The following is a 20,367-nucleotide window of genomic DNA, read 5'->3' on the forward strand; positions in this document are numbered from 1 at the left end:
TCTTCGCATGAGGTGGCCAAAGTATTGGAGTTTCAGCTTTAGCATCAGTCCTTCCAATGAACACCCAGGACTGATCTCCTTTAGAATGGACTGGTATACTGCAATCCCACTCCTAGGTATTTAACCAAGAGAGTTGAAATTTTATGTTTATACGAAGACCAATAGGCCAATATATACAGTGGCTTTATTCACAAACATCAAAAACTGGAAATATCCAAATGTCCTTTAATGGGTGAAGGGTTAAACAAATTGTGGTACAGCCATCCAAACAAATATTACTCAGCAATCAAAAGAATGGACTACGAACATTTGTAATAACATGGATGAACCTCAAAAATATTACACAAAGTGAAAGAAGTCAGACACAAAAGGCTACACTGTATGATCTCATTTATATGACATTCTGGAAAAGGCAAAACCAAAAACAGATGCATGGCTGTCAGGGGTTATAGGTGAGAGGAGAAGATTCACTTCAAAGGGCATGAGGGAATGTTTTTATATTTTGACTGTGGTGGTAGCTACATGACTGTATGCATTTATCAAAATTCATAGAAGTATATGTCTAAAGAAGTGAATTTTACTATACATATATTATATATAACATATATAATATCTTAGAAAGCTTGCCTTTTTTTTTAAAAAGCACAAGTAAAGTAAAATGTGACCATCTGTATATTACTGGGAGACACAATAGGAAATAATAACAGCAACACAAACAGCAACAGAGCAAGCCATTTTTAAAGAACTGGTTTCCAATCCTACAGTACAGCCTTCCAGCCTTGAAAGAACCTGAGTATGATGCAGTGCTTTGCCTGGCATTTCTAGATTCCTTTCAAGGTGCCACCTAGGAGCCAGGCAAGCATCCATTTCAGCCCCTCTTTGAAAAGGGCACAAAAGACCTCCTGATCCATAGCCACCTGGGCCCTCTGATTGGCAGAATCAGAATGACAGACATCCTGGAAGGCAGAGCCCACCCTGCTGCCTCGCGCCCGCGCCTGCCCTACACCACCTCCCAAGTACAGCAGTAGACAGGTGACTAAACTCTATGCCATGTACCATGGGGATTACAGAGCAGGAAGGGAGACCTTCTCAAAACCGGAGTAATTCTGAATGATTATTTTAACAGGTAATGGAGAACCTCAAATAGGAGAGACACCAAGCCAGGTACAGATCGGATTGTGGACTTGCTCTGCAAATCAAAGCCCCGCTTTCCTGGCCCAGCTCCTCATTTCCCAGTGGACTTGACCTTTCTTGTGGCTGCAGTCACCCATCCATAAAATCTCGATGAGCCCAATTCACAGTAATAAAAGCAAGGCTCCCTTGCATAACTAAAGCTAGAGATCTGCTTTATAACACTGTCAGCCTGATTAAGGATTGCCTTCTGCATGTTCCAGTTGCAGAATTTATGGATTTGTGTCCCACTATTATAAGTCAACTAATAGATTTGTCATTTAACAGTGTTCTCTAGCCATTTTCATTTTGTGTTTGAAGTTGACTAATGTTTAACATCGTGATTAAGATGAAAGTTTCCAATTTTAATAAAAGAGCAAACAGTACAAAACAGTAGATGTTCTTTAATTATGGAAAATGTTGAAAATATACAAAGTTAGAGAGCACACCATAATGAACCCTAAGTACCTATCACCTAGCTTCAGAGTAGATTGCAGTTTGCCCAGGAGAGACCTCGATATGCCTCTTGTTCCCTTGTAATTACTGTTAGCACCTCCTTTAGCTCTAAAAAGTGCCAGTTTAGGTGATCATTTACACTCAACCCCAACAACTCATGCACTACTTTAGTTCACCTCCAACCCCACCATCCACCACGAAAAAAAGATTCTGTTGAGACAAACCCTAGACATAGTATTACTTCCCCCACAAACATGATAGGCTTTGAAAATGAGATTTTAATTCTTTGACAGCCTTAACTTAATATAGCTTCACTCCAGAATTAAATACAACAAATAGTGGCTTCAAAGCTGGTGACAGTTTTACAGCCTGTAACTTTAACAGAGTTAAGATAGATGTTAAGACAGTTAAGTAAGATTCCCAAAACTGTTTTCAGTCTTGATGTTCATTGCTAAGGCTGAAAAATGAAGCAACAACTTCCAAATTAAATGAATACAGAGAAACAACTGGAATTTCTTATGCCTTATAACTCCAGATTTACTTTCTGAACAAAGAACTGTTGGCAAGTCCTTCCTTCTCAACCAGGTAAAAAAAAGGCCAACAGCCCTTCCCCTGTGAGACTATAACCCATTACTTTCACTGAAAGAAAGTTCACTTACTTTCTCTGTGACTTCTTTACTTTCTGGGTCTATATCAAATGTACTGTCAACTCTGACAAATGGTCTTCCGTAGCACTTGGGCAACAACTGTGATACAGGTTCCTAGAAGAACTTTTCATCTTCTCTTCATTTTTATCCCCATCTCTTTTAGACTATTAGCCAAGCTCTTCTTTCTAATTTGCCATTTCCACTTTTCTGGAGTGGCTAAAGAGAAACAAACTGCACTCATAAGAATTGTGTATAAACTAAATGCTAATCATCTTTGAATAGAAGAATGCATCAATGTTTCTGGACTGTTCTAGATAGCAGAAAATATTGGAATTGAGTTGATAAATATGGTACAGATTTGAAAACATTTTTATAACGAGGAAAAGCAAATCTCACCAGGGTTTGAATTTAAATCACGGCCATGCCAATAGTTTACTATGCATGACTTGATTGAAAATTAATGTCCTTGGCTTCTAATTCAAGATGGCAAGCCTAATCCCACCATATTTCTCTCTCTTCTTGGACTCCTTAAATTAATCATAAAGGAATAAAAATACATAAAACCTACAATGACAAAGTAAAAGTATATGATTAACAGAGAAGAGATTTCAACAGGTTTCTGGAGGACAAAAAGCAGATGGAGAACTGGTGACTAATGGTTGAAAGCAGAAGAAGCCTAGATTTCAGGCACAGGATATTGGAGCCAAGGAGGCAGATGATCTGTCTGGCAGAGCCCTAAAAGTGTTCTGGATTCTGAGATGGCAGGTGTTATGGAGGGGGGGAATTAAAAAAGAGACTAGACACAAGGGCACAAATGCAGTCTCTACATGGAGGAGCAGACCCTGCCCATCCCCTCTCCCACCCCCAACACACAGTGGTTCACAGCCAGGCACCCAGCTATAGTTACCTCTGTATGTCAGAACAGTATACACATACTTTCGCTTCTGAATTTATCAACTTGACCTCTGGGTTAGTCTCCTTAGAGGGGAACTAGAGCAGCTCTGATGGTACCGGTGCTCTCAGGATAACAGAATCCATTTGAACTTCCCCCTGGAAGCATTTTCCACTTAGTGGTCCAAGGGTTGAGATATTGGAGCCAGTGAGAAAGAGATGAAATCCTAGCATGTTATTTATCACGCAGTGAGCAATATCAACCCAGTTAGATAATGAACACTTGAACAGTTTTCATCTTTTAGAATTACCTTATAGACAAATCATAGAGACCAGCTATGATGATGGAACAGTCAGTTCAGTGGCTCAGTCTTTGCGACCCCATGGACTACAGCACACCAGGCCTCCCCGTCCACCACCATCTTCCAGAGTTTGCTCAAACTCATGTCCATGGAGTCGGTGATGCTATCCAATCATCTCATCCTCTGTCATCCCCTTCTCTCGCCTTCAATCTTTCCCAGCATCAGAGTCTTTTCAAATGAGATAGTTCTTTGCATCAGGTGGCCAAAGTATTGGCACTTCAGCTTCAGCATCAGTCCTTCCAATGAATATTCAGGGTTGATTTCCTATAGGATTGACTGGTTTGATCTCCTGGCAGTCCAAGGGACTCTCAAGAGTCTTCTCCAACACCACAGTTCAAAAGCACCACTTCTTCAGCGCTCAGTTTCTTTCAAACTCTCACATCCGTACATGACTACTAGAAAAATCATAGCTTTGACTAGACAGACCTTTGTTGGCAAAGTAATGTCTCTGCTTTTTAATATGTTGTCTAGGTTGGTCAGGGCTTCCCTGATAGCTCAGTTGGTAAAGAATCTGCCTGCAGTGCAGGAGACCCCTGTTTGATTCCTGGGTCAGGAAGATCCAGAAGGGATAGGCTAACCACTCCAGTATTTGGGGGCTTCCCTTGTGGCTTAGTTGGTAAAGAATCCACATGCATGTGGGAGACCTGGGTTCAATTCCTGGGTTGGGAAGATCCCCTGGAGAAGGGAAAGGCTACCCACTCCGATATTCTGGCCTGGAGAATTCCATGGACTGCATAGTCCACGGGGTCACAAAAGAGCTGGACATGACTGAGGGACTTGCACTTTCACTAGGCTGGTCATAGCTTTCCTTCCAAGGAGCAAGCATCTTTAATTTCATGGCTGCAGTCACCATCTGCAGTGATTTTGGAGCCCAGAAAATAAAGTCTGTCACTGTTTCCATTGTTTCCCCATCTATTTGCCATGAAGTGATGGGACTGGAATGAATAATTTCTTAATTTTGATAATGCAAGCAAATGCATGACTAGAGGGAAGGAAAAAGTGGGCAAAGAGAGAGAGTAGTGATATCCTTATCTTAGAGTAGAGAGTCAAGTGACCCAACTACCAGTCCACGGAATGAGAAACCTGGTTTTAATAAATGCATTGTCTGGTGTGACAGGTATGATGAGAAGAAAGCTAGAGAGGAGATGTAGGTGTGGCCTAAACTACATCCTTGACTTTCATGGCAGGAATTCACTACATGATGATCAAAGCTGATAAATTCAGAAACAGCAGTATATGCATATTATTTTGAGATACAGAAGTAACTATAACAGAACAGAAAGCACAGCTAAAATTGGTTTGCCTGTGGATAAAGGATTTGGGGAAGGGCAGGGATTGTTGCTCTCTGTTAGAAGCCCTTCAGTTCTATTTGATTTCTTAACTGTACATATGCATTGCCTTAGAAACAATAAAAATTGGGGGACAGGTGACAAAGGGAAAATAATGGTATGTTTTACGAAATACAAGAAAGGAAGTTTCACACTATATAATATGCAGTCAGAACAAGCATGGAATGGGTTAAGCTGGATGCTGCATAACTATGGTAACAGATGTAGCTAATTTAGGGTACAAATGATCTAAGAGAAGCCTAGTGTGGAGAGGGAAGGAGAATAAATTCTAAATAAAGGAATGCTGAGATAACCAACATAGATGTTCCGCCACCTGGCACAAGTAAAGAGGGAAGGGACTGAAGCTGCCCCTATTTTTCTGATGTCTTTCACCATAGATGTTTAAAAGTAAAGCCAACAGATTTGTATATGGGTGCCATGCAGGTAAAGAAAGCAAACACAATGGTATTATACTCGATAAAATAATATAGAAGAAAACCATGTCTGTTAAATAAAATTCTGTCTTCATAAAGTCCCCATGCATTTCAAAGTTTAATAACTTCATCTGTTCTTTGAGAAAAACAATTTATAAATGACATTTAAATGCACAAGGATTGGCTTTCCCTTCAATAAAATGATTCACAATTGAGCATATCCAGTTAACTACACCTTTCAAGATTCCAAAGAAAAATAAAAATAGGAACAAATTTGCATCACTTTTGGTTACCAGGAAGACTGCCATCCACGCAACAGAATCTGTGAGGAACTGACATCTTTGTAACATTGATTCTTCCCAACCAGGAACATGGCGTTTGATTTCTGGAGTAAATATTAGTAGTTCATATTCTGTTTGAAAACTGTTTATTTCATCAAGATTTTCACATATGTTAGGATACAATAATGCATAGTGTTTTTATGATTTCAAATCTCTTTTTCCTTCCATATATCCTTTCTAGTATTGTTAATTATTTTCTTTTAATTAGGCTTGCTAGAAGTTGTCTATTTGGTTGGCTTTTTAAAAGAGCCAACTTGCCAGATAAAAAGTAGGAGGAGGGCACGTAAGGTGGAAGGAAGAGCCTGTGGGGGGTGGGTGGAGAAGGGGAATGTCCAGAAAGGTGGTCCAGCCTGCATCTCCAAAGAAGGAGAAGTAAAGCTGTCCAGGTAGGTAAGGAGTTTGGGGTTCATCCTAAAGGATTGACAAGATTGGATTTTTGCTTTGGAAAGATGGAAGGAGGGAGGTCAGGCTGTATGTGGGGAAGAGAAGCAGGAAGCTCTGGAGAAAACCGGATTTCTAGCCGACAGTATGGCTGACTGAAACAGAAGCCCAGGCAAATTAGACCAGCAGGATGGAGGGCAGCCATATCAACGCAGGGACCAAAGTCTAGCTGGGCTTCATGGAAGTTACAGAACTGGAATCGCTGTGGCCACCTCAAGACAGCCAAGTGGCTCCTTCTATAAACTGGTGAGGGGTGTAGGGGATGACCTGTGGTCCCCTCTTTGGCCTCATATGGCTACCAGCCCTAAGGTTCCAGGTCCTCACCGGTCCATACCTGGTCCAATCAGCTCTCTGTGTGGGAGGATGCAGCGCAGGGGGTCAGATGGTCCTTAGTGCTTCTAGTCACTGAAACCCAAGGAATTTGTACTTGGCTTGATAAGTTTTTTCCAGACACTTCCAGGCTGGGCCCAGGGAAAACTATTCCAAATATGATATAGTGCTCAGTCACTCAGTCATGTCTGACTCTCTGCAGCCCCATGGACTGTAACTTTCCAGGTTCCTCTGTCTATGGGATTCCCTAGGCAAAAATACTGGAGTGGGTTGCCATTTCCTTCCCCAGGGGATCAGCACTGAAATTTTTTTTCCGGCAACCACATCCTAAATTCTCTGGCCTCCGGGTCCTGCCTGGGTTGTTTGAGAGTTGAGGCCCTGGGGCAATCGACTAAGTTAGGGATATTTATTGCTGGACCAAGTGGTATTTATCTATGTATTTATGTATCTTAATTTTTAGCTGCAAGTGTGCGGTTGATGCAAACCAACCTGGTTTGAAGCTTTACTGGGGGCTCCCTTGGCACATGTCAAGACTGGATGCCCTGACACTCAAGGTAGAAAGTGCTGACAGCATTCCTAGAGCCTTCTGATTTATACCCTACTCTCGCCCTAGCAACACCATAACCCCTCCAGGCCTGGTGCATTGAGCCTGGGGACTATTCTAGGAGGTAACTGGGAGAACATGACTGCCTCTTCCCAGGAGGATGCCTTATTGAATCATGGGATAGATACTGCTGGTTGGCACCATCTGCACCATCTCTTCTGGAGAGTCCTTAAAGAATCTGGGCCTCTGGTCTGTTCTCTCCCTGTTCTCTAAAACTAAAATAGATCTGTCTTCCTTTGCCTGGCACTATCCCAGTGTTTGCACTGAAAGTGCTCCATCCCAGGAGTCCTAGGCAATCAGGATTCTAAGTAACACACCATCAAATATAATTCTGTGTGTGTGTCTGTATAAATGCATATGTCTTTGATATGTGCATATCAACAGGAAAGCTATCAAAAATATGATTATAGTGGGAGACTAACATATTTCTTATAATCTTTGACAGATCATAGGTATGAAGAAAATTTTAAAATAGATTTGAATATAACCAGTAAACTTGTTTTAATCCAAACAAACATTGTACTCCATAGAGAATAGACTTTCTTTTCACCTCACTCAATAATATTGACAAACCTTTCATTTGTAGTTTATTCTAGAAAATAGACCAAGATGAATTTTTGCTGGAAGCTTACCATTCCATAGATGCTCTTTGAGTTCAGAGGATTTTGATGCTGTTGTTAAAGACAGAGGCAAGCTTTGGTATTACTGCCTTAAAATTCTTTCAAGCTAAAACTATGTCAGTCAAGGTATATGGGGTCAAATTTGGGGCCACAATCTCTCTTCTAGAAACTCAAAATTCTATTCGAAGAATCTTGAGTCTGTCCTTGAACCCAATTCAAAATGCTTGAATTTTATAGAAATCCTTTTTGAAAAAAAATCTTATGAACCAAAGGTTGACCTAAATCACTTTATTAAAATATAACTTAAATATGTACATTCAAAAAGACCAGTTCTAAATACTTGAACTTTATAACTTTTATATAAGCAGAATGCAAAAATGAATGTGGAAATAAACACAACTATCCAACTTTAAAATGTCAAATTAATAAAATTTATTTACTGAAACAGATAATATTGTTTTGATGAAACTAAAATACCATTTGGGTTTAACAATAGAAAGGTGCAGCTTCAGGTCTAGTTACTACATGTTCATGCTCAGTTGCTTCAGTCGTGTCTGGCTCTTTGTGACCCTATGGACTGTAGTCCACCAAGCTCCTCTGTCCATGGGATTCTCCAGGCAAGACTACTAGAGTAGGTTGCCGTGCCCTCCTCCAGGGGATCTTCCCAACCCAGGGCTCAAACCCACGTTTCTTATGTCTCCAGCATTGGCCGGCGGGTTCTTTACCATTAATCTTAACCACTGGAACATCAGGGAAGTCCTACTACATGCTGCTGCTGCTGCTAAGTCGCTTCAGTCGTGTCCGACTCTGTGCAACCCCATAGACGGCAGCCCACCAGGCTCCCCCGTCCCTGGGATTCTCCAGGCAAGAACACTGGAGTGGGTTGCCATTTCCTTCTCCAATGCATGCAAGTGAAAAGTAAAAGTGAAGTCGCTCAGTCATGTCATTACCACTACCTAAATATTTACTTCAAAGTACTAATGCAGACAATACATAAACGATGCAAAACAATATTAATAACCTCAAAAATGTGTTTCCTACTTGAAGATAATCAGGTATCATAATTTAAAATTCTGGTATCAAAAAAGAATGGATAAGACTTCAGGGGCCCAGTGGTTAGGAAACCACCTGCCAATGTAGAGGACACGGGTTGCCTGTACATGTCTTGGGGCAACTGAGCCCACAACCACTGAACCCACACTCTAGAGCCCCTGAGCTGCAATAAGAGAAGCCAACCACCATGAGAAGCCGGCGCACCACAGCACACCCTGCTCACTGCAACGACAGAAAGCCCAGATGCAGCAATGAAGACCCAGTGCAGCCCTTTATAGCAAATAATAAATACTTTTTAAAGGATGGGTTTATGTTTATGTATAACTGAATCACTTTGCTGTATACCTGAAATTAACACGACATTGTAAATCAACTATATTCTAATATAAAACAAAAATTAAATTTAAAAAATTCTGACACCAAACCATCCTGGCATACTTACATAAATGAAGTGCCACTTCATTAATAAAACAGTATGAATGCTAACATGCAGTGAACATAGTTTTTCACATGTAATACCTCCAATCCTCACAATCTTACTGTGAAATCAATGCTGCATATTTATCCACATAGTATCATAGGCACAGAGAGGTTGAGTAACTTGTCCAAAGTCTCACAGCTAAGAAGTGGAAAAATGGATTTGAAGTCAGGCTGTCTGGCTCCTCTTAACCATTACACCAAATTGCTGGTCTCATTGCTTTGGACATAAGGTACTTATTGAGAAATAACTAAATCTGCATTAAATCAAGATCTAATCCAATTATTCTAAAACCAGCAACAGTAACTTTTTCCTTGCATTTTTACTGCAACACCTGCTGCTAATAAATTGCTGCAACTCAGTCCATGCCAAGGTGGAACTGGCAGGAGAGCTTCATTCCTGGCCAGAATAGCAGTGGTCGCCGGGAGCTGTTCTTTTGAATCTAGCAAACCTGTGCCCTGAGTGGACTCACACACACATGCACACACACCCATCTTAGTTTAAACTCCCCTCCCCCTCACCCGTGCTGTGGCCCAGCCCCCAGGCCTGCCCCTGGCCCACCTGGGAAGACACAGAGGCAAACAAAGGCCCCAGCATTGTTTTGGGGGTTGCCATGAAGATCATATAGAACACAGTTTTAATATTCATTATGTAAGATCATCACTGAAATAAAGCCACTGCAGTTTAGAGAATACACAAGTCCCTCAAAATACAATATTCTCAGAACCACAGGGGTTCAAGAGATCTGTGGGGGTGATATCAGGATCCCTCACACTAAGGGACACTCTAAAAATGGCAAAGTAAAACCTATCTGACAAGGACATTATTTCAAACACTGCTTCATACCTGAAAAATGTTCCTTTTTGCTCTTAGAATCAAAAATGGTTATGCATCTCTGCAGAAGTTTTTATTCTGTGTTTTTATGTCTGGACGTGTGATGTTTTGCATTTCATGCTTTTCCTGCACAGCTCTTCTCACATCTTGTAACCAGATATTTGTTTGAGAGATGTCTTCATGAAACTCCATCTCTTGCATTTGGCTGTAAGTGTTGTCAGGGCAGAGACCACATCTGCCTGCTTCATTCCTTTCTTTCCAGCGCCTCACAGAGCCTGTGCGTAGTAGGTCCTCAGTGAATATTTGTTGAGTGAATGACTCCATGAATAAACAAAGCCCATGAACCATGGGCTTGTCAACTTCCCTTTTAGTATGAGTTGCTAGAAAGTTCAGAGTTGGATTTGTTTGCTCCTCACATGTTTGCCTGGTGGCTCAGACGGTAAAGAATCTGCCTGCAATGCAGGAGACCCAGGTTCAATCCCTGGGTCAGGAAGATCCCCTGGAGAAGGGAATAGCTACCTACTCCAGTATTCTTGCCTGGAGAATTCCACGGACAGAGGAGGCTGGCGGGCTACAGTCCATGAGATCACAATGAGTCAGAAACAACTGAGCAACTGACACTTTTCTCTTTTTACTCTCAAATGTTTGTATTTTCACGTTAGCCTCATTCTTAACACAATTTTATGTCTCTACCTTTAGTTTCCTTTTTCTTTCCCATCTACTTCTAAGTCTGTCTTGCTGTATTTTATGAATCTCTGTAAACTGTCTTAAATTCCGTGTAGAACAAGGTAGGTGATAAATATATTTATCGGAGTTTTTTCATAAGTATTCAAAATCTTAACCCTAAACCCTCTGCCAACAAACACATTAGATCATCTGCAAACTCTTAAGAAAAGCTGAGTTTTACTAATTCCAGCACCATGTTGATATTTAAAGTAAATTCAACTCAAGCTTAGAAAACACATACAATATGTCATTTCGGGCAGTTTTGTATATTTTGTATGTGACAAGCACATTTCTAATCAGGTGAGATAACTGGGTGGACAAGAAAGAACATCAGGCTCGCTACAGAAATGGTATGGATTGCGGATCAAAGGGTGATTTATCTCTAGTGGTTCTCCAAAATGTATTGACATCATACTAATAATGAAAAGCTTTCTTTTGCTGTACCCTTTTAGGATGGGGAGATGGGGAGTGAAAGTAAATTGGGGTGTCTGGGCAAGATGTTGGTCCACAGGCAGAATGAAGGTAGAACATTATAAAGGAGAAATATTAAATGGCTTAACCCCTTTTTAAAATCTCCAACATATATTCTTCCTATGTCGGTAGGAGGGGTGACTTGCAAATCTGGAAACTTCACAGCTATTTTCCGTGGTCCTACTCATTTATAATTTAAAGGGCTTTCACTTCAAGTGTTAGCAACTATTTTCCCCTTAAAATGAAACATCATTTTCAAATGCCATTTATGAAGATGTCCCTCATTGCACAAGTTCAACGTCTCCTGTACCTCCACTAGATCCACACCCTAGATATGAAAGGAGGGTGTCCACCTTTCCCATCATTTGTTCCTGCCAGGACGCTGGAAATCCCTCATTCCAGGTTAATCAGAAAGCACAAAACGTCCCTTTAGGAAACTGATTTGATTTCTAGTATTTATAAGGCTCATTTGAGTCCGTTGAATCTTAGCCAACAAACTGCAAGAGGAGGGAAGAGTGGGCATGAAGAAACAGATGGGTAATAATCATGTGTCAAAGATAAATGACAATTTTCAGAAGAATTTGATAGGGTGTGGGCTTGGGGCTTTTTTTTCCCCTCCTTCTTTTTCTGTCTCTCTCTCTCAGTCCTCTCGGTCTCTCTCTCCCCATCCTACCCTCTTTTTGTTCCTTTTTTTTTTTTTTTTTTGGTCTGGGGGTGGAGATTAGAGAAGAAAAGAAAGGGGGAGAAAAGGCAAGACAATAGGCTAGACCCGAGCGCCTGATCAGCATCCTAAAGCAATCTGCCCCTCCCTTCCTCCCAACACCAGGTAGGCTGGCTGTGGTCGCGACTTCAAAACAAGCAGCCGCTGGCCCCCGCCTCCAGGTGGAGCGTGGCCTCCTACTGGGTGCAGGAAGGGACAGGAGGCGGGGGAGGAGATGGGAAGGAAGACAAACTGTGATAGATGGTCTGGCTGGCCCGATCTTCTCGGGGACAGTGGCCTTTTTTCCCTCCAAAGTGGTGCGGTCGCGTAAAAATTCAAACCCATTGGGGTCGGCTCACGTTCTAGCGCTCCTGCTCCCAACGCCGGCAGCTGCCGACGCCGCACCTGCCGACCCCTCAGCTACCGCGGCGCCAAGGCGATGGCGAGGCCTTGGGGAGCGCGCCCAACCCGGCTGAAGGCGCTGGGCGGTTCCGCGGAGGGCGGTGGCCCAGAGCAGCGTGAAGGGAGGGGCGGCCCCATAAAGCGAGGCTTGCAGCCCGCCAGCCCGGCCGGACTGAGAAGAAAGCCCCACCTGGCAGGCGCTGCGCTCGGGGCGCGTGGGTCCGCTGGTCCCCAAGCAGAGGCCAGGGGTGGGCACCCCGCTTCCCAAAGAACGTCCGATGTTACATCAGCAACAGAAACCTTTAGGCATAGCACAGCCGCGGGGAAGAGCTGCCTCGCAGACACACTCATTGACAGACGCTCACCCATCTGATAGACCAACCTGCTCCCGCTCGGTGGAAGGATGCTGTAAGGGTCGCAAATTCGATTAAAATAAGCAAAACCAAGCCCAGCCCGCGGCGTCCACTCCCAAGACGGGCTTACCTCCTGCAAGGCATCTTCTCCATCTCTGGTCCTCGGCTGCGGGTGGTTGGGGTCTTGTTTTGTTGGCTGGCTTTCTTTGGGAGAGCTGCTTGATAAATGCACCCAGCTAATCTGCAGAGCAGTGTTTTCTACCCATCCTGCAGCCGCGCACTGGCCAGAGCTGCCTGGAATTCCACCAGCAGCGCAGCTTCTCCGCGTCAGTGGTAATCACAGACAACAGAGGCTGCCACTCCTTGACAAAAGGCTTTCGTTCGCGCTCGTCCCTTACAGCTCTGCTGTCAGAATCAAATCCATTTCCCGCACGAGGCTGAGAGGAAATGAGAGCTCTCCCGGCCGAGTGCGCTGACAAAAGGAAGCTCGGCGGTGCCCACAGCGCCCCCTCTAGCGGGCCGCTGCCCGGCCGCCCGAGGGCCGCGGTGCTGCAGTGCCCCCGCCCGCTCGCCCGCGCTGCCGCAGTCCCGCCGCCCAGGCCCCCTGCCCACGGCCACTCCTGCACCACGAGCTGCCCGGAACAGCCAAGCCAACGTGAAGATGCTGTTCCTAGGAAGGAAATCTGAAACAAGAGCTCCGATGGAGGTTGCATTCCCTTGGGATTAAAAAGAAAACAGTCTTGTAATTTTTTTTTTGTCTAAGAAGGACGTTTTGCTTTAGAAGATTAATTATGTTGGTGATTTTAATAGCAAACGATTGATTGTTTGAATTCAAAGCCATAATTATCCTATTGTAATGCTGACTCCATTTCCCACAAGGGCAAAGTGTTTGTTCTTGCCAGACCCTCTCGGATTACAGGCGCACCTCTCTCCAATTCTCACTACTTCTTCCTCTCACTCCCCTCCCTAGTCTCCCACCCTAGGGGGAACAGGTGTTTGGTGATTGGGCAACGGATGGAGAACAAGAATACCTGGTTATAGTCTCAGACGTGCCATTGACTGACTAGCTGTGTGACCTTGGTGAAGGCACTCAATCTTTCTGGGCCTTTCTGGGTCTTACTCTGTAAGATGATAGTGTATAGCTAAGACACCTCCCACTGCTCCTTTCTGACAGTGTTTCTCAATGCAGAGCCTTCAGAGAGTAGAGATGTCAAGACCTAGTTTGGGACTTAGACCCCCATAATCTCCATCAATTCCCCAAAGCTCCCATAAATCACCATTCACACTAGGTATTTGTAAAAATGTGATGACAGGGCAAGTACAGCTTCCAGAAAAGCCTCTGCTCACTGCCAACCAGATCAAGGCCCCTTGGTTCCCTCAAGATTCTGGGGTACCACAGCCCCATGAAAATTACCATACCCTAACACAGTGTTGCTGCAGAGTCAGCATCTCTGGATTTGGGCCCAGGAACCCAGAGGTGTGAGCTCACCTCCTGCAAGGCATCTTCTCCATCTCTGGTCCTCCACTGCTGATTGTTGGGGGTTGCTTTGTTGGTTGGGTTTTCTTTGGGGGATCTGCTTGATAAATGCACCCAGCTAATCTGCAATGTTTTCTCCCCATCCTGTGTGTGTATTTGTGTGTGCACACACATGTGCGTGCGCGTGTATGTATAGGCTGCACCATGCAGCATGGATCTTTGTTCCCCAATCAGAGATGGAACTCGTGCCCCCTGCACTGGGAAAGTAAAAGTGAAAGTCACTCAGTCATGTCTGACTCTTTGCGACGCCATGGGCTATACAGTCCATGGAATTCTCCAGGCCAGAATATTGGAGTGGATAGCCTTTCCCTTTTTCAGGAGATCTTCCTAACCCAGGGACCGGCAGATTCTTTACCAGCTGAGCTGCCAGGGAAGCCCAAGGGAGCATGGAGTCTATTCCTAGTGATTCTTTGAACACTAACATATAAGAAATGTCACTGTATGTGAATAGCTGCTACTGACGTAGATAGAAAAGGAGAAAATGCCCACATAACAACCCAAGGACACCTGGCAGGCATTGCATTTCAGATAACAGAGTAAATTTTGTCTTTCTGCTCAGCTCATCCAGCCCCTCCAACCCCTGGTCTCTGCTGCTTCTTCCCCACTCAGAGCTTCTCATCTATTCCCACTTCATCTTCAGAATCACTGAATCACAAGCTCTCTTCCTATTCTATTCTCCCATCAAAACCTGCTAGAATTACAAGCAGCTCAGCCACCAGGACCTGAGGTCTTTCTGGCCAGATCCAGGAAACAGTGTTTATTGAGACACTTCAGGCAACTGTGCACTATTGGTGCCGAGCAATAATATCTGGGAAGTTGAAAATGCCTTCTCTGGAGCCCTGGAATCACAGGTAAGGTAGGCCCTTTTCTGAAATAGAGCCCAAAAAGGGAATAGAGAATTTTTGTTTAGTCCAGAAGTAGCAGGTTTCATAAATTCCCTTGATCATCACATCACTCAAAAATTTCTCTTCCTGGTGTGTTAGTAAGCTTTCTCAAACTAATAATAGCGAACTCTTTTTGGCTCTTGCCATTGTTCTGAGAGCTTTACATGCATTTTTGACTCATTTAATCCCCACATGAATCCTGCAAGGGTGGAAATGGTACTATCCTCTATAGTAGATGAAGAAATTGAAGCCCAGAGAGGTTAGGTAACTCTCTCAAGGTTGCACAGCTAGCGGAATGGCCAAGGCAGGATGCGAACTCAGCAACATGGCTCTAGAGCTGAGCCCTAACTTGTATCTTGCACATGTACTCTCAGAGGGGGCAAAAAATTGACTTTAAAAAGCAGAACTAGTATAAGATACTGATAAAATCCACAAGGCTGATTCACTCTCCTTCCACCCACCAAAAAAAAAAATTGATTCTGCTTTGATTCTGCTCTTCTAGCCATCATAGAATCTTAAAAAAAAAAAAAAAAAAAAAAACCCTCCAGTTTCTCCCAGATGGCATCTGAATATGATGAGTGCTAGTTCAAACGTCAGACTTCAAACAAGACTTCATTGTATTAATTTCCATATTAATAGCCTATATGGAAATTTGAGTTGAAGTCCTGGAAGTTCTCACTTAATTCCAAATTCACTTTGAAATCCAACAAAGGGAACCAGAACTACTTGGCTCCATCAAGTATCATCAGAATTCCAAGTTCTCACTTGCAGAAAGCTCAAGATGCCTGGCTCTTAACAAGGAGCAGAAAAGTATAGGAGACTCCATGACAGACCCAGAAAATTATATTTGGATAGCCTCCAGTAGCCTGATAAAATTAGACTAACTGATATGTAATAAAATTATTTATAATCTTCAAGTCTTTTGATGAAAATGTTTCTAGGCAGCAGTAACTTGTAAAGAGTGGATGGCAGTGTAACAGACACCTGCTGTGTCTAACAGACCTACATGGCAAGGAACCAAGGGTGATATCTGGCAAAAAAAAAAAAAAAGCTAGAAACTGAGGCCATAAGCCCAAACATCCTGGAGGAAATGAATTCTGTTGATAATCCCATCACCTTGAAAACAGGCCGTTCCCCAGCCAAGCCTTCAGCTGAGACCCCAGCCCAGATTGACACCTTTATTTCTGCCTGAGAGAAACCTTGAAGCAGAGGGCCCAGCTAAGTCATGCCCAAGCACAACTTCTGACCCACAGAAACTGTTATAATAAATGTGTTATTTTAAGTTGCAAAGTTTCGGGTACTTTGTTGCTCAGCAATAGATAACTAATCCAGGACTTCAGCACTCTCTTTAACACTTTAGGCATTCTGTCAATGGCCTTCTCCAGAGCATGAGGTGGGTGCTGGAGGAATTGACACCCCAGAGAATCAGCTCTCAACAAGTGGCCATCAGGAGTTAGTGGACGGAGAGGCCGACTCCCTGCTCCATAAGTGTGGGGAGGACCCCTCTGAGGCATGCTGTGCACTGTCTCCCAGCATGACTGAGCCCCTCACTCAGTCATGCCCACAGCATCACCGCTCAGCATGCAGCTTTTATAGTCTGGCTTTTCTTCTCTATATAATTTTCCCACTCCTCAACTGGTGTTTCCTGGAGTTGCCTCCCAAATAAACTATAAATTACGGCCTACTTTTAGAGAAATTGAATTTATGATAGAAGAGAGCAGGGAAGATGGTGCTTTCAAAGCAAGATCAATGGTAAATTCTAAGTCTAGATCTCTTGAAGACAGCACTCTCCCAACAAGAGTAAGTTCAGCCAACCCTGTGGCTGAAGCCTGCTGTGTAAAGAGAATGAGCCTGGGGGTGCAGGGCATGGGATGCCAATCTTGGTCCCATGGACTGTGTGACTTCAGGTAAGACTCTGACCTTAGGGCCAAGCTATAAACTGACAGTAACAGCATTGCCCTCTTGTATGGGCTGACTTGTGCCCCCAAATTCCTGTGTTAAAATGCCAAGCCTTAGTACCTCAGAATGTGACTGTTTTGGGTGTTAGGGTCTTCAAAGAGACAATGAGATAAATTAATGAAATAATTAAGATATAAAACTAGGTTGTATGAAAGTGAAAGTCGCTCAGTTGTGTCTGAATCTTTGCAACCCCATGGACTATACAATCCATGAAATTCTCCAGGCTAGAATATTGGAGTGGGTAGCCTTTCCCATCTCCAGGGGATCTTCCCAATCCAGGGATCAAACCCAGGTCTCCTGCATTGCAGACAGAGTCTTTACCAGCTGAGCCACAGGAGTGGGTCTTAATCCAATAGGGTGCTGCCTTTTTAAGAAGAGGAGATGTGCATACAGACTAACACAGGGAGAAGACAGTCGTCTACAGCCAAGGAGAGAGGCATCAAGAAAACAACTCTGCCGACACCTCCATCTCTTGATCTCAGATGAATTTCTGTGGTTCAAGCCCCCAGTCTGCACTACTTTGTCCAGCAGCCCCAGAAACAAGTCCTCAACCACCCAGGGTTGTCATGGAGACCAAATGGGACAAGTTAAAGTACTTATTGGCTTCCCTTATAGCTCACTTGGTAAAGACTTTGCCTGCAGCACAGGAGACCCGGGTTCGATTCCTGGGTTGGAAACCTTTGCCTCTATGCACCAGTGTCAAATCAAATCTTGGAGACAGAGTTTTGCTTGAAGCAGAAAATAACAGCTTTATTGTTTTGCCAGCCAAAGGGTGACACAGTCAGCTCCTGCTCCTCCAAAATAATGTGTCCCAAACCAGGAGGATTTAGTGAGGAGTTTTACAGCAATAGTTCACAGGTATGGTTGCTGACAAGATTGTGTGCAGGGCCTGCTCTTCTCTAATTTCAGGTAATCTTGATGAATTTCTCTAGTTCCTTCAATCTGGCCTCAGGTGGTCTTCTCTGGTATGAAGAATGCTGTGTTGTTCAGTTGCTAAGTCATGCCCAACTCTTTGTGGCTCCATGGACTGCAGCACGCCAGGCTTTCCTGTCCATCACTATCTCCTGGAGTTTGCTCAAACTCGTGTCCATTGAGTAGGTGATGCCACCCAACCATCTGATCCTCTGTCATTCCCTTCTCCTCATGCCTTCAGTCTTTCCCAGCATCAGGGTCTTCTCCAGTGAGTTGGCTCTTTACATCAGGTGGCCAAATTATTGGAGCTTCAGCATCAGTCCTTCCACAGAATATTCAGGGTTGATTTTCTTTAGGATTGACTGGTTTGACCTCCTTGCTAGCCAAGGGACCCTCAAGAGTCTTCTTCAGCACTGTAATTCGAAAGCATCAATTCTTCGGTACTCAGCCTTCTTTGTGGTCCAACTCTCACATCTGTACATGCGTGCAATGCATGTGTGCTGTCTTTTCAGTTGTATCTGACTCTTTGTGACACTATGGGCTGTAGCCCGCCAGGCTCCTTTATCCATGGGATTCTCCAGGGAAGAATACTGGCGTGGGTTGTCATGCCCTTCTCCAGGGGATCTTCCCAACCCATGGATTGAACCCACGTCTCTTGTGTCTCCTGCCTCGGCAGGTGGGTTTTTTACCACTAGTGTCACCGGGGAGGCCCATCCATACGTGACTATTGGAAAAACCACAGCTTTGACTAGACTGACCTTTGCTGGCAAAATGATGTCTCTGCTTTTTAACACACTGTCTAGATTTATCATATCTTTTCTTCCAAGGAGCAAGCATCTTTTAATTTTGTGGCTGCAGTAACCATCCACAATGATTTTGGAGCACAAGAAAATAAAATCGGTCACTGTTTCCACTTTTTCCCCATCTATTTGCCATGAAGTGATGCCACGATCTTCATTTTTTGAATGTTGAGTTTTAGGCCAGCTTTTTCACTCTCCTCTTTCACCCTCATCACTAGGCTCTTTAGTTTCTCTTTGCTGTCTGCCATTAGAGTGGTATCTGCATATCTGAGGTTGTTGATATTTCTCTTGGCAGTCTTAATTTCAGCTTGTGATTCTTCCAGTTCGGCACTTTGTATGATGTACTCTGCACATAAGTTAGATAAGCAAGATGACAATAGACAACCTTTCCCAATTTGGAATCAGTCCATTTTTCCATGTCTGGTTCTAGCTGTTGCTTCTTGACCTGCATACAGGTTTCTCAGGAGGCAGGTAAGGTGGTCTGGTATTCCCATCTCTTGAAGAATTTTCCACAGTTTGTTGTGATCCACACAAAGACTTTTGAGTAGTCAATGAAGCAGATGTTTTTCTGGAATTCCCTTGCTTTTTTGATGATCCAGCAGATGTTGGCAGTTTGCTCTCTGGATCCTCTGCCTTTTCTAAATCCAGCTTAAATACCTGGAAGTTCTTGGTTCATACACTATGGAAGCCTAGCCTGAAGGATTTTGAGTATGGCCTCGCTAGCATGTGAAATCAGCACATATGTGCAATAGTTTGAAAATTCTTTGGCATTGCCTTTGGGAATGAACGAAGAATGCTAACATCTTCCATTTGTTGGGTTTTAGTTCTATAAAGAGCTTAAAGATACTGCTGTGTGTATCCCTTGAGGTGGAACCAGGACCCTGCCCCAAGGCTGCAGTATACAGTTTCTTGACTGCTCCTCCTCTGTCCCTGCATCCCCTCCCTTCCCTGGTTACCAACTGTTTGAATACGCCCTAGGAAGTCAGGGAAGGTCCAGGAGGCTGGAGTCTGTTCCCCACAAGAAACAGGGGACACAGAAAGGCTACCATGCCCAGGTGGTCCACAGGGTCCCGCTCAGTTTCATTATTACAGATTAAAACAAGGCCACCAGCAACCATAACCCCATCCACACGAGGGGAAAACCACACAGAGGGAAGTGGAACCATATATGATTGGTGTGGCGAGGCCCCAGACTCCAGAGGAAAGGCAATTCTTACTATAAAGTGCAAGCAACTTGGCTAAATTTTATTCTAGTGTTTGTGTCAAAGGTAGAACTTGCAAATAATGACCTCAGATACTTAGCAGAGGAGACTTTTAGGCAAAGCATTGAAGGTGCAACCTGAGTCCTCCTTACTGCTTATAGTAAACGCAAGAAGTGAGAGATGAATTAAAGGAAGAATTGTTAAACAAAAAGGAATCAGACTTTAGAAACTTAGACAATCCTCAGCCTCTCTATACTGTAAAAACTGAGAAAGCTTGCTCTGAAGAGAGCCCTAAGGGTGTAGGTGAATGATTGTTTAAGAGCTCATGGATGCAACTCATAGACTTAACCATCTCAGCAGAGGCCAAGAAAAGAGACGGGATTATGTAGCAGAAACTAACTGAGGCACCTCATTATGTTAGCCCTTGAAAGT

The 20,367-nt window shown here is 43.7% G+C and overlaps 1 protein-coding gene across 1 annotated transcript in view; it reads right to left on the reverse strand.

The window, feature by feature from the left end:
- The window catches only part of ADD2 (adducin 2), a 122,859-nt gene extending 109,658 nt beyond the window's left edge, over positions 1 to 13,201 (reverse strand). The window contains exon 1 of the mRNA XM_086323801.1: positions 12,772 to 13,201. The gene's annotated coding sequence lies outside the window, so the exon portion shown is untranslated. The remainder of the gene's footprint in view (positions 1 to 12,771) is intronic.
- Between the last annotated feature and the right edge of the window lie 7,166 nt (positions 13,202 to 20,367).

The sequence above is a fragment of the Bos grunniens genome, chromosome 11, assembly GCF_055505025.1.
Source record: "Bos grunniens cultivar Pamir isolate PY7600 chromosome 11, Bosgru_T2T1.0, whole genome shotgun sequence".
Lineage (NCBI taxonomy): Eukaryota > Metazoa > Chordata > Mammalia > Artiodactyla > Bovidae > Bos > Bos grunniens.